General features: G+C 41.7%; 1 protein-coding gene and 1 pseudogene across 6 annotated transcripts in view; one reads left to right on the forward strand and one right to left on the reverse strand.

The window, feature by feature from the left end:
* Positions 1 to 14,193, forward strand: part of NSD1 (nuclear receptor binding SET domain protein 1) — a 174,076-nt gene that overhangs the window by 29,360 nt on the left and 130,523 nt on the right. The window lies entirely within an intron of this gene.
* On the reverse strand, positions 3,853 to 4,673 carry LOC136376011 (RNA transcription, translation and transport factor protein pseudogene; annotated as a pseudogene).

A 14,193-nucleotide genomic window follows, 5' to 3' on the forward strand; every position in this document is an offset into this window, starting at 1 on the left:
ATCCACTGTGCCACCGCCTGGTCAGGCGATTCTTTTTTTTTTTTTTAATGTTTACTTTATTGACTTTAGAGAGAGGAAGAGAAGAGAGTAGGAGAGAGGAACATATATCTGTTTCTGTATGTGCCCTGACTGGGGATTGAACCAGCTACCTTGGTATATTGGGATGATGCTCTAACCAACCAAGTTACCTGGTCAGGGCTTGAGGTTCTTTGTTTGTTTGTTTTTTAAGATTTTATTTATTGATTTTACAGAGAGGGGAGGGTGGAGGGATGAGACATGTTTGCTTTACTCTAGCTGTTGATTGGTTGCTTCTCATATGTGCCTTGACCAATTTCAGAATTCTAGGTTGGTTCTCTATCCAATGTATAACGAAAGGCCAGGCAGGGCTTGAGTTGTTTTTTTTTTTTACAGAGACAGAGTCAGAGAGAGGGATAGATAGGGACAGACAGACGGGAACAGAGAGATGAGAAACATTAATCAGTTTTTCATTGCGACACCTTAGTTGCTCATTGATTGCCTTCTCATATGTGCCTTAACCGCGGGCCTTCAGCAGACCGAGTAACCCCTTGCTCGAGCCAGCGACCTTGGGTCCAAGCTGGTGAGCTTTTGCTCAAACCAGATGAGCCTGTGCTGAAGCTGGCGACCTCGGGGTCTCGAACCTGGGTCCTCCGCATCCCAGTCCGATGCTCTATCCACTGCGCCACCATCTGGTCAGGCTTGAGTTTTTAATTCATTAATTTATTGATTGATTTTAGATAGAGAAAGAAAAACATTGATTTATCGTTTCACTCTTTTTTTGACCCATTAGTTGATTCTTATACGTGTCTTGACTGGGGATCAAACCTGCAACCTCGGTTTTTGGGACAATGCTCTAACCAACTGAACAGCCAACTCAGGGCCTTGCTGTTGAGTTTTAAGAGTGCCTTATATGGTTTGAGTATTACCCCTTTATCAGGTATATGAGTTACACATATTTTCTACCTTTAAATAGGTTGCTTTTTCATTCTGCTGATCATTTCTTTTGCTGTTCAGAGCTGTTTAGTTTGAGAAAATCGTATATGTTCTTTTTTCCTTTTGTTTCCTGTGTTTTAATACCATCTCCTAGAAATCATTGCCAAATCTGATGTCAGGAAGATTTCCTCTGTCTTTTTTTAGGAGTTTTGTAATTTTAGGTCTTAGGTCTAAAAATTTAGGCCCTGTCCAGTTGGTTCAGTGGTAGAGCATCAGCCTGGCATGTGGATGTCTGTATTTGATTACCAGTCAGGGCACACAGGAGAAGCAGCCATCTGCTTGGCCACCCCACCCCTCCCCTCCCCTTCTCACTCTCTCTTTCACTCTCACTTTCTCACTCTTCCTCTCTCGCAGCCATGGCTAGATTGATTTGTGTCTCCCCTCCTCTCACTTGGAAGAGAAGGGAAAAAGAAATAAATCTTTTTGTGTGTGTGTGTGTGTGTGTTTTTCTGAAGTTGGAAACGGGGAGGCAGTCAGACTCCTGCATGCGCCCGACCAGGATCCACCCGGCACGCCCACCAGGGGGTGATGCTCTGCCCATCTGGGGCGTTGCTCTGTTGCAACCAGAGCCATTCTAGTGCCTGAGGCAGAGGCCACAGAGCCAGCCTCAGCGCTCAGACCAACTTTACTCCAATGGAGCCTTAGCTGTGGGAGGGGAAGAGAGAGACAGAGAGGAAGGAGAGGGGGAGGGGTGGAGAAGCAGATGGGCGCTTCTCCTGTGTGCCCTGGCCGGGAATCGAACCTGGGACTCCTGCACACCAGGCCAATGCTCTTCCACTGAGCCAGTCGGCCAGGGCCTAAGAAATAAATCTTTAATCCGTTTTGGCTTGATTTTTGTGTATGCTGTAAGTTCAGGGCCAGTGTTATTTTTGTGTGTGTGGGTATTCATTTTTCCCAGCACTGTTTATTGAAGAGACTATCCTTTCCCCAGTGTATATTCTTGCGTATTTTGTTGAACATCAGTTTATTGTAAATGTGTTGGTTTATTTCTGGGCTCTCTATTCTGTTTCATTGGTTAGTGTTAGTATGTCTGTTATTATGTTTCTTTGGATTACTATAGCTTTGTAATATATTTTGAAATCAGTAAACATGAGGTCTCCTAGCCCTGGCCGTTTGGCTCAGTGGTAGAGCGTCGGCCTGGCGTGCAGGAGTACCGGGTTCGATTCCCGGCCAGGGCACACAGGAGAAGAGCCCATCTGCTTCTCCACCCCTCCCCCTCTCCTTCCTCTCTGTCTCTCTCTTCCCCTCCCGCAGCCGAGGCTCCATTGGAGCAAAGATGGCCCGGGCGCTGGGGATGGCTCCATGGCCTCTGCCTCAGGCGCTAGATTGGCTCTGGTCACAACAGAGCAAAGTCCCGGATGGGCAGAGCATCACCCCCTGGTGGGCGTGCCGGGTGGATCCTGGTCGGGCGCATGAGGGAGTCTGTCTGCCTCCCGGTTTCCAACTTTAGAAAAATACAAAAAACAGAAAAACAAAAACAAACAAAGAAACAAAAAAACATGAGGTCTCCTGGTGTGTTCTTGCTTGATATTGCTTTGGCTGTTTTGGAGTCTCTTGTTGTTCCAAATGAATTTTAGGTTTTTGCCTGGCCTGTGATCACACAGTTGATAGAGCACTGACCCGGAATGCTGAGGTTGCCAGCTTGAAACCCTGGGCTTGCTTAGTCAAGGCACATAGGACAATCAATCAGTGAACAACTGCAGTGAAGCAGCTATGAGTTGATACTTCTCGCCCCCATCCCTCTCTCTCCTTTTTCTGTAAAATCAATAAAAAAATCTTTAACAAAAATAAATAAATAAATTTAGGTGGTTTTTTTCTTCTATTTATGTAAAAGATACTGTTGAGATTTTGATAGGGATGGCATTGAATCTGTAGATTGTTTTGAGTAATATACACATTTTGACAATATTGTCTTTAAGTTCATAATCAGGAGTATCTTTCATTTGTTTGTGTTTCTTTCATCGATGTTATATAGTTTTTAGTGTACAAGTCTTTTTAGCTCCTTGGTTTTAAGTGTATCCTAAGTATTTCATATTTTTTTGGTAAGATTTTTTTAATTTTAGAGGAGAGAAGGAGAGGAAGGGGGTGAGGAGTAGGAAGCATCAACTTACAGTAGTTGCTTTTCATATGTGCCTTGACTGGGCAAGCCCTGGGTTTCGAACCATCGACCTCAACATTCTGGGTCGGTGTGTTATCCACCATACCACCAAAGGTCAGGCCTATTTCATTATTTTCTAGGTTTTTTTTTCAAATATTTTGTTGTTAGTGTAAGTAAATGCTACTGATTTTTGTACCTTGCAACTTTTTTTTACCAAATTTTGTTATTCTTTTTTCTAAGTATTTGGTGGAATCTTTAGGGTTAGACATCATGTTTCCTGCAAATGGATCATTTCTTTCTTTCTTTACAATTTGAATGCCTTTTAATAATTTTTCTTGCTTAATTGAAGTTCTACTACTCTATTGAATAGAAGTAGTGAGATTGGGAATCCTTGTCTTATTCTGGAATTTAGAGGAAAAGCTTTCAGTTTTTCCCCTGAGTATCAAGTTACCTGTGAGTTTTTCCTGTGTTTTTGTGTTGAGGTACGTTCCATTGTTTGCCATAAAGGAGTGCTGGATTGTGTCTAATGCTTTTTTTTTTTTTCATCAATTGAGATGATCATGTTATTTCTCCTCACCTTCACTTTCCTAAATTTTATTAAAATAAAAGAATGATGGTAAATTTCTAGAATATAGTCAATTTTCTTGGATTCTACCCTTGAAAAAGTGGCATTTGATTTAGAATCACATGTGAGCATACATCCCAGTTGTACTAAGTAGACAGAGGCTGAAATCTTAAAATGTTCATCTTCCAACTTTCCCCAGTCTGTGGTCTTTCTTTGGATCAGCAAGAATTGCCTGAACAGCTACTGTGTTTTCATTAATTTTTGTCTGTAGCTCTCTGACCTCTCCTATATGCAGCGATCACAGAATTTGAGCAGCTTCATTAAGAACTGCATCTCCTATGTCTAAACCAAGAATGTGCTTGTCTGAAGCAACAGGCAATCCCTCTTTTGTTTGATTTGCTTTAGCAGTTGCATCTTTTGTCAGGAGATCTTGGACCAAAACATGAAGTGCCTTGAGCATTATCAGGTGATCATCATGTCGCTAACTCTGAAGGTTAACCAAAGCCACTATACGAATCTTAAAATCAGGATTATTTACCGTACATCCAAATTGATCAATGGCTCAGCATTTTTAGCTACATTGTCAGCATATTTTATATTATCAAGTACTGAGTCCTCATACTTTTCAGCATTATCTCCACATTCAAGTCTTAACAGCTAAACCAAGAAGCCAGTCAGTCACTTCTTGTCAATCTTGAACAGACAGATAACATCTCTGAGATACTTTCAAAGAACTTGGGCCAGTCACTGCTGTGGATGTTTCTTAAATTACCTATGTCTTCAATCATGCAGTGTCTGATTTTTCTGATCTTCAAGCCAGACAATAAAGTTTCTAAATTCTCTTTCATCTTTTTAGTTGAAGCAAGCAGGTTGTGATAGTTCCAGGGCCTCAAGCTTGCCTTGGGGTCCTTCCTGTCTTCTTGCTCTGGTTCTCTGAGGCTTTGGACTGGGAGAGGAGAGGCAAGGAGGAGCTGCTGGAAGTTGCAAGAGCACCACCATGTGATTTTTATTTTTTTTATGACAATGTGGTATATATGTAACACATTGGTTTGCAGATGTTGAACCATCCTTGCATCCCAGAGATATAACTGTGATTTGTTCATGATGTATGATTTATTTAATGTGCTGTTGAATTTGGCTTGCTAAGATTGTGTTAAATATTTTAGCATTTATGTTTATCTGATACTGATTTGTAGTTTTCTTTTTTGTGTGTGGTGTATTTGGTTTGGTATCAGTGATGGTGGCCTCATGAAATGAGTTTGAAAGTGTTCCCTTTATTTTCTGGAAGAGATTTTTTTTGTTTGTTTTTGTTTTTAGTGAGCTAGAGAGAGAGAGACAGAGACAGAGACAGGAAGGGAGAGAGATGAGAAACATCAACTCATAGTTGCGGCACTTTAGTTGTTCATTGATTGTTTCTCATGTGGGTCTTGACCAGAGGGCTCCAGGTGAGCCAGTGACTCCCTTGCTCAGGCCAGTGACCTGAGGTTCAAGCCAGCAACCATGGGGTTATGTCTTTGATCCTACCCTCAAGCTGGTGAGCCCATGTGTCCCAGGCCAAGGCTCCATTCACTGTGCTACCACCTGGTCAGGTGGAAGAGTTTAGAAAGAGTTGGTATTACTTTCTCTTTCAATGTTTCCTAGAATTCACCTATGAAGCCATCTGCTCCTGGTCTATTCTTTGTTGTCAGGTTTTTTATTACAGATCCTGTCTCTTTAATTATATTGGACTTGTTTAATTTTTTAGGAACTGCCAGACTCTTTCACAGCACCATTTTATATTCCCACCAGCAGTGTATAGCATTATACTTAGTTTTCTGGTGATTTTTTTGTGTGTGTGATTATAGTATCTTAGTGAGTGTGAAGTAGTATGGTTTTGCAACTTCATTTGCATTGCAAATGTAAATCATGGTTTTGATTTGCATTTCCTCAGTGACTAGTGAGCATTTTCTATGACCATTTATTTTTGGAGAAATGTTTATGTAAGTCCTTTGCCAATTTAAAGATTGAATGTAAAATGTACATAACATAAAATTAATCATCTTAAACAATTTTAGATGGATATTTCAGTGGCAATAAGTACATTTAAATAGTTGTGTAGCCATTACCACTATCCACCTCCAGTCCTTTTTCTTTTACTCTTTTTTTTTTTTTCAGAGAGAGAGTCAGAGAGAGGGATAGATAGGGACAGACAGACAGGAAGGGAGAGATGAGAAGCATCAATCATTAGTTTTTCATTGCACGTTGTGGCACCTTAGTTGTTCATTGATTGCTTTCTCATATGTACCCACGGGCCTTCAGCAGACCGAGTAACCCCTTGCTTGAGCCAGCGACCTTGGGTCCAAGCTGGTGAGCTTTTACTCAAACCAGTTGAGCCTGCACTCAAGCTGGCAACCTTGGGGTCTGGAACCTGGGTCTTCCGCATCCCAGTCTGACGCTCTATTCATTGCGCCACCGCCTGGTCAGGCACTCATTTTTTTAAAAAATGATTTTATTTATTGATTTTACTGATAGAGTAGAGGGGTTGGGGGAGGGACAAGAAGCATCAACTCACAGTTGCTTCACTTTGGTTCAATGACTGTTGTTTGTGCCTTTGACCAGACAAGGCCACTGTTTCAAACCAGTAACTTTAGCGTTCCAGGCTTCTTTACTCATTTTAAAAATTGGGTTGTTTGTCTTTTGTTGTGTCATAGCATAAGTTACATATATATTCTGGATACTAGACTTTTATCAGGTGTATGATTTGCAAATATTTTCTCCTTTGCTGTCAGTATCTAATAATCACTTCATTTTTTTCTTTTTATTGAATTTATTGGGGTGACACTGGTTAATTTATACAGGTTTCAGGTGCACAGTTCTATAACTCATCATCTGTACACTGTATTGTGTATTCACCACACCATACCCTCCTCCATCTCCCCCACTCCTCTCTCTCAGACAGTCACCACACTGGTGTCCATATCCATGAAATTTATTTCTTTTTTGCTCAATCCCTCCACTCCTCTCTCCCAGCACCTCCCCCCCAAGCTATCAACCTGATCTCTATTGAGTCTGTCTCTATTTTACTTGTTTGTTCATTTTGTTCATTGGATTCCACATATGAATGAAATTATATGGTACTTGTCTTTCTCTGTGTAATCACTCTTTTTTTAAAAAATTTTTTATTTTATTCATTTTAGAGAGGAGAGAGAGAGGGAGAGAGAGAGACAGAGAGAGAGAGAAAGAGAGAGAGAGAAGGGGGGAGGAGCTGGAAGCATCAACTCCCATATGTGCCTTGACCAGGCAAACCCAGGGTTTCGAACCGGCGACCTCAGCATTTCCAGGTCGACGCTTTATCCACTGCGCCACCACAGGTCAGGCTGTAATCACTCTTGATATAGTGTCTTTTGCTGCACAAAGATTTTAAATTTTTTTATTTTTTTTATTTTTTTATACAGAGACAGAGAGTGAGTCAGAGAGAGGGATAGACAGGGACAGACAGACAGAAACAGAGAGATGAGAAGCATCAATCATTAGTTTTTCATTGCGCGTTGCAACACCTTAGTTGTTCATTGATTGCTTTCTCATATGTGCCTTGACCGCTGGCCTTCAGCAGACTGAGTAACCCCTTGTTGGACCCAGCAACCTTGGGTTTAAGCTGGTAGGCTTTTGCTCAAACCAGATGAGCCCGCACTCAAGCTGGTGACCTCGGGGTCTCGAACTTGGGTCCTCTGCATCCCAGTCCAACGTCAGGCAGATTTTAATTTTAATAGAGTCCATTTTATTTACTTCTTCTGTTGCTCATGCTTTTGGTATCCTTTCTCTGAATCTGTTACCAATCCACTAAGAGTTTTATAATTTCAGATTGGATCTTTGAAATATTTGAGTTAGTTTTTGTATATGTGGAGGTAAGGGTCCAATTTCATGAGTTAAAATTTTAGCAGCTCTGTTGTGGTATAATTCACATACCATACAATATGCCCATTTAAAGTATATAATTCAGTGATTTTTAGTATATTCATTGAGCTATACATCTACCACAATAATCTAAGTTAAATGTGATTGAATTATATCCATTGCATGGATATACCAGATTTTGTTTATCCATTGATTAATTAGTTGATGAATCTTTGGTTTGTTTTCACATCTTGGCTGCTGTGAAGATTCATGTACAGGTTATAGTGTGGATGCATGTTTTTCTTTTTCTTGGATAAAGACGTAGGTCAAATCCACATTTGATGTTATCTAAAGTTTTAAAATTAAATATCACAAGTAAAATGAGGCCATTTCTGAAATTACACTTGCTCTTTTATTTATTTTTAATTTACTGATTTTAACGAGAGGAAGAGAAGAAGAGAGAGCACGAGAGACAGGAACATTGATCTGTTCCTGTATGTACCCTGACCAGGATCGAAATGGCAACCTTTGCACTTTGGGATGATGCTTTAACCAATCAAGCTATTCGGCCAGTGTTGCACCTGCTCTTGCACATTTTCAGTGTTATCCCTGCAGTTTTGTTCTTTTTTAGTGAGACAGAGGGACAGATAGGGACAGACAGACAGGAAGGGAGAGAAATGAGAAGCATCAATTCTACATTGTGGCACCTTATTTGTTCATTGATTGCTTTTTCATATGTGCCTTGATGGGGGTGGGTTGGGGGGGGTCTCTGGCTGAGCCAGTGACCCTGTGCTCAAGTTGGCGACCTTGGGGTTTCAAACCTGGGCCCTCTGCATCCCAGGTCGAGGCTCTATCCACTGCGCTACTGCTTGGTCAGGCTTTATTTAATTTATTTTTTTATTCTGTGAGAGGAGGGGAAGCAGAGAGACAGATTTCCTCATGTGCCCCAACCAGGATCTACCCGGCAAGCCCACTAGGAGGTGATGTTCTGCCCATTGGGGACATTGCTCTGTTGCTCAGCATGTGCCTGACATGGAGGCCATTGAGCCATACACAGCGCCCGGGGCCAACTCATTCCAATTGAGCCATGGCTGCAGGAGGGGAAGAGAGAGAGAGAGAGAGAAGCGAGAGGGGAAGGGGTGGAGAAATGGATGTGTCTCCTGTGTGCCCTGACTGGGAATCAAACCTAAGACATGCACATGCCAGGCCGACACTTTACCACTGAGCCAACTAACTGGTCAGGGCCCATCTCTGTAGGTTTTTTTTTTGTATTTTTCCGAAGTTGGAAACAGGGAGGCAGTCAAACAGATTCCCGCATGTGCCTTACCGGGATCCACCCGGCATGCCCACCAGGGGGCAATGCTCTGCCCATCTTGGGGTGTTGCTCTGCCACAACCAGAGCCATTCTAGCACCTGAGGCAGAGGCCACAGAGCCATCCTCAGCGCCCAGGCAAACTTTGCTCTAGTGGAGCCTTGGCTGCGGAAGGGGAAGAGAGAGACAGAGAGGAAGGAGAGGGGGAGGGGTGGAGAAGCAGATGGGCTCTTCTCCTGTGTGCCCTGGCCGGGAATCGAACCCGGTACTCCTGCACGCCAGGCCGACGCTCTACCACTGAGCCAACCGGCCAGGGCCCCATCCCTGTAGTTTTTAAAGAATTGAGGTGAACTTTGTATAACATAAAATTAACTTACAGATAATTTACGTAATATTAATTTACAGTTGTGCCTTGGCATTTGTAGGGGATTGGTTTTAGGACTCCTGAGGATAACAAAATCTGTGGATCTCAAGTCCCTTATATAAAATGGCATAGTATTTGCATGTAATGTTTGTGCATCTTTCCATATACATTATTTATTTATTTTTAAAGATTAAATATTATTTATTGATTTTACGAGTTGGGGGGATAAGAAGTATCAACTCATATTTGCCTCCCCACCTTAGCTTTTCATTGCTTGCTTGTTATATGGGCCTTGATTAGGCAAGCCCAGGGTATTTTGTTGTTGTTGAGAGAGAGGAACAGACAGATAGGAAGGGAGAGAGATGAGAAGCATCAACTGATAGTTGAATCACCTTAGTTGTTCACTGATTGCTTTCTCATATGTGCCTTGACCTGAGGTGTGCTCCAGCTGAGCCAGCAACCTTTGGACTTAAGTCAGTGACCATGGGGTCATGTCTTGATTTCATGCTCAAGCTGGTGAGCCCACACACAAGCCGGTGGCCTTGGGGTCTTGAACGTGGGTCCTCAGCTTTCCAGGGTGATGCTTTATCCACTGCACCACCGCCTGGTCAGGCCCATATGTCTTAAAAAGAGTCTATAATATTTACTGTCTGGTCCTTAACAGAAAAAGGTTATCAACCTCCTGTGTTTGCTATCCCAAGAGTTATTAAATGGTTTTATAACGGTAATACTTGTTTATACAAGTTCTGGAATGTATGTCAAAATGTTATTTTGTTATAAACACATCTATTTATTTATTTATTTACTAAGATTATTTTTTATTCATTTTAGAGAGGAGAGAGAGAAAGGGGGGAAGGAGCGGGATGCATTGTAGTAGTTGCTTTCCATACGTACCTTGGTGACACAAGCCCAGGATTTTGAACTGGCAACCTCAGCATTCCAGGCCAACGCTTTATCCATTGCACCACCACAGGTCAGGTAGCACATCTATCTTTTAAATTTTAATAAATAGAAACAGTAATTTGGTAGTTAAATTAATTACATATATTACTAGCGGGTTAATGGAAAGAATGTATATAGTTAGTATTATATATTGTCATTTTCATCAGCATATCTTGGTTTAGAAAAGGGAGAAAAATATTCTGTGTTCCCAGTACTGTTATAGCGACAATAAATATTTGCAGGTGGAATTATGAATAAATTATTTTGTGAGATAAGTACCTAAGTTTTTTCTCATCTCAGTTTTCCTGCAGGAAGGAAAGCTAGATTTGTGTTTTTGAGATGTAAAAAGAAAATAATTTGGTATTTGCCAGAGACTGAATCAGTTGAAGAAAATAGCTGTTTTATTTATTTATTTATTTATTTTTGTGACAGAGACAGAGAGAGAGAGTAGAGTGACGTGACCGATATAGACAGGAAGGGAGAGAGATGAGAAGCATCAATTCTTTGTTGTGGCTCCTTCGTTTCTCATTGATTGCTTTCTCATATGTGCCTTGATGGGGGGGCTGTTGGGGAGGCTATCACAGACCAAGTAACCCCTTGCTCTAGCTGGCGACCTTGGGCTCAAGCTGGTGAACCTTGCTCAAATCAGATGAGTCTGCGCTCGCCAGTGACCTTGGGGTTTCAAACCTGGGTCTTTCATGTCCCAGTTCAACGCTCTATCCCAGGGGTCGGGAATTTTTTTGGCTGAGAGAGCCATGAACACCACATATTTTAAAATGTAATTCCGTGAGAGCCATACAACGACCTGTGTACATATGCGTTATTCAATAAAAATTTGGTGTTGTCCCAGAGGACAGCTGTGATTGGCTCTAGCCCCCCATAACCATGAACATGAGCGGTAGGAAATGAATGGATTGTAATACATGAGAATTTTTTATATTTTTAACGTTATTTTTTTATTAAAGATTTGTCTGTGAGTCAGATGCAGCCATCAAAAGAGCCACATCTGGCTCACGAGCCATAGGTTCCCGACCCCTGCTCTATCCACTGTGCTATATCCTGGTTAGGCTGGAGAAAATTATTATACATTCAAGATATCATTCCCCAAAATAGTTATTTGCCTTTTAACTCACCAGAGTATAGCTTATAAATATACTGCTCACAAAAATTAGGATATATTTTATTGCTTCATATTCATTTTGAAATATCCCCTAATTTTTGTGAGCAGTATATATATTATTTCATTGATTTTGTTTGTGGCCTATGTTATCAAAAATAGTCCCGCCTGACGAGGCGGTGGCGCAGTATTGGCCTGGGACATTGAGGACCCAGGTTCAAAACCCCGAGGTCACTGGCTTGAGCCCAAAGGTCATTGGCTTGAGGAAGGAGTCACTGGTTCAGGTGCAGCGCCCCCCTACTACCCACCCCACCCAGCCCCCGTCAGAGCAGTCAATGAACAACTAAGGTGACACAATGAAGAATTGATGCTTCTCATCTTTCTTTCTTCCTGTCTTGTCTGTATCTGTCTCTTTCTCTCTTGCTAAAAATAATGTCCCAAAAAGTGTGTGTGTGTGTGTGTGTGTGTGTGTGTGTGTGTGTGTGTGTAACAAAGTAATAGTATTTCGAAAGTATTGTTTAGAAGTTATTATTTTTTAACAAGATAGAGAAGAAGAGATAGATACAGGAAGGGACAGAGATTAGAAGCATCAACTCATTATAATGGTACTTTAATTGTTCATTGATAGCCTCTCATACATGCCTTGATGGTGGGTGGGGTGGGGGGTGGGATTCATCTGAGCCAGTACTCCTTGCTCAAGCGAGTGACCATGGGATCATGTTGATGATACTTTGCCCAAGCCGGTGACCCTATGGTCAAGTCGGATTGAGCCCATGCTCAAGTCAGTAACCTTGAGGTTTTGAACCTTAGGACCTCAGTGTTCCAGGTTGAAGCTCTACCAAGGGTCAGGATAGAGATTATTTTTGAAAAGGCAAATAATGTTAAAGCTTTGACTATATATAATATGTGATGTATCATTTAAACCAAGTGGCAAAAGGATGCTTTGTGATTTTTTTTTTTAATACTTTATTGATTTTACAGAGACAGGAGAGAAATGGGAGCATGGAATGGGAAGTAACAACTCATAGTTGCTTCATGTTAGTTGTTCATTTTGCTGTATGTGCCTTGACCAGGGAAGCCCAGGGTTTCAAACCGGCAACCTTGGCATTCCAGGCCAAAGGTTTATCCACTGCGCCACCACAGGCCAGGCTAATTTATTATTTTTTACAGAGACAGAGCGAGAGTCAGAGAGAGGGATACATAGGGACAGACAGACAGGAACAGAGAGATGAGAAGCATCAATCATCAGTTTTTTGTTGTGACACCTTAGTTGTTCATTGATTGCTTTCTCATATTGCCTTGACTGTGGGTCTTCAGCAGACTGAGTAACCCCTTGCTCAAGCCAGTGACCTTGGGTCCAAACTGGTGAGCTTTGCTTCAAACCAGATGAGCCCGCACTCAAGCTGGTGACCTCGGGGTCTCAAATCTGGGTCCTGTGCATCCCAGTCTGACGCTCTATCCACTGCGCCACTGCCTGGTTAGGCAGGATGCTTTGTATTTCATTTAAAATAATAACATACAGGGTAAAGTTTAGAAACATTAATCTCCAGAATGGCAAGTGATTGCTGTATTTTATAGCCAAGCTTATCTATGATATGAACATTCAGATGAAAAAATGTTACCTTTTTATTTCAGTGGCTTGAAGCTCATTGTTTTTAGCCTGATGGGTGTTGGCTCAGGGGATAGAGCATTAACCCAGGATGCTGAGTTCCCCAGTTAGAAGCCCTGAGGTCACTGGCTTGAGCAAGGGGTCACTGGCTTAGCTGGAGCCCCCTCCCCTGGTCAAAGCACATATGAGAAGCAATCATTGAACAACTAAAGTGAAGCACCTACTAGTTGATGCTTCTCATCGCTCTCCTCCTTCCTTCTCCCTTTCTCGCTCTGTCTAATCAGTTAAAAAAAGAAAAAGAAAATACCTGTTTTAAAATTGAGTGGTTAAAAACTAGAGATTACTTAGTTTTCTTTTAAGATTTTATTTATTTTAGAGGGAGAAGAGAGAGATAGGGAGAAGATAACAGAGAAGGGGGAGAAGCAAGAAGCATCAACTCCCGTTTGTGCCTTGACCAGGCAAGCCCAGGGTTTTGAACCGGTGTCTTCAGTGTTCCATGTTGACATTTTATCCACTGCACCACCACAGGTCAGGCCAGATTATTTTATTAGTTTGTTTTTTTCCCTCCTCCTGCTTCTATTTTATTAGTTTTTATGATTATATATTTAGTATACTGTCTATGTTTACTTGAAATGTTTTAAATTGGCTTTTGCATTACTTTTCTGGCTAACACATTAAAAATCTAGAAGGACTAATTTTTGCAAAGTATACATCATGCTGGAAGAGCTTTTAACTTTTTTATTGTATTTTGCAAAAAAAGCCTCTGGTGGCAATCTCAGGATTCTTTAGCTCAAGAACTTAGTCCACAGCCCAGGTCCAACTTTTTAGGGAGAACAAGATGGTAGACATCAGACATTGGGGATAAGTCAATATTGGGTTTAGCAATTTACAGTGTCTCCTTGGAAACTTCCTGTTTTGGGTTTCTTAATTGTAAATGGAGGTTATGTCCATCTACTAGATTTTTGTTACTCTGTTACATTATATGTGAAAGGGCTTGACACATGGGAGGTTCTTAGAAATGCTTTTTTTCCCGCCTGACCAGGCAGTGGCACAGTGGATAGAGCGTTGGACTGGGATGCAGAGGACCCAGGTTCAAGACCCGAGGTCACCAGCTTTTGCACGGGCTCATCTGGTTTGAGCAAATAGCTCACCAGCGTGGATTCAAAATCGCTGGCTTGAGCAAGGGGTATTCGGTCTATTGTAGCCCCCTCCCCCAAAGGCACATATGAGAAAGCAATCAATGAACAACTAAAGTGCCACAACGAAAAACTGATGATTGCTGCTTCTCATCTCTCTCTGTTC

Source organism: Saccopteryx leptura, chromosome 6 (genome assembly GCF_036850995.1).
Source record: "Saccopteryx leptura isolate mSacLep1 chromosome 6, mSacLep1_pri_phased_curated, whole genome shotgun sequence".
NCBI classification, from domain to species: Eukaryota; Metazoa; Chordata; class Mammalia; order Chiroptera; family Emballonuridae; genus Saccopteryx; species Saccopteryx leptura.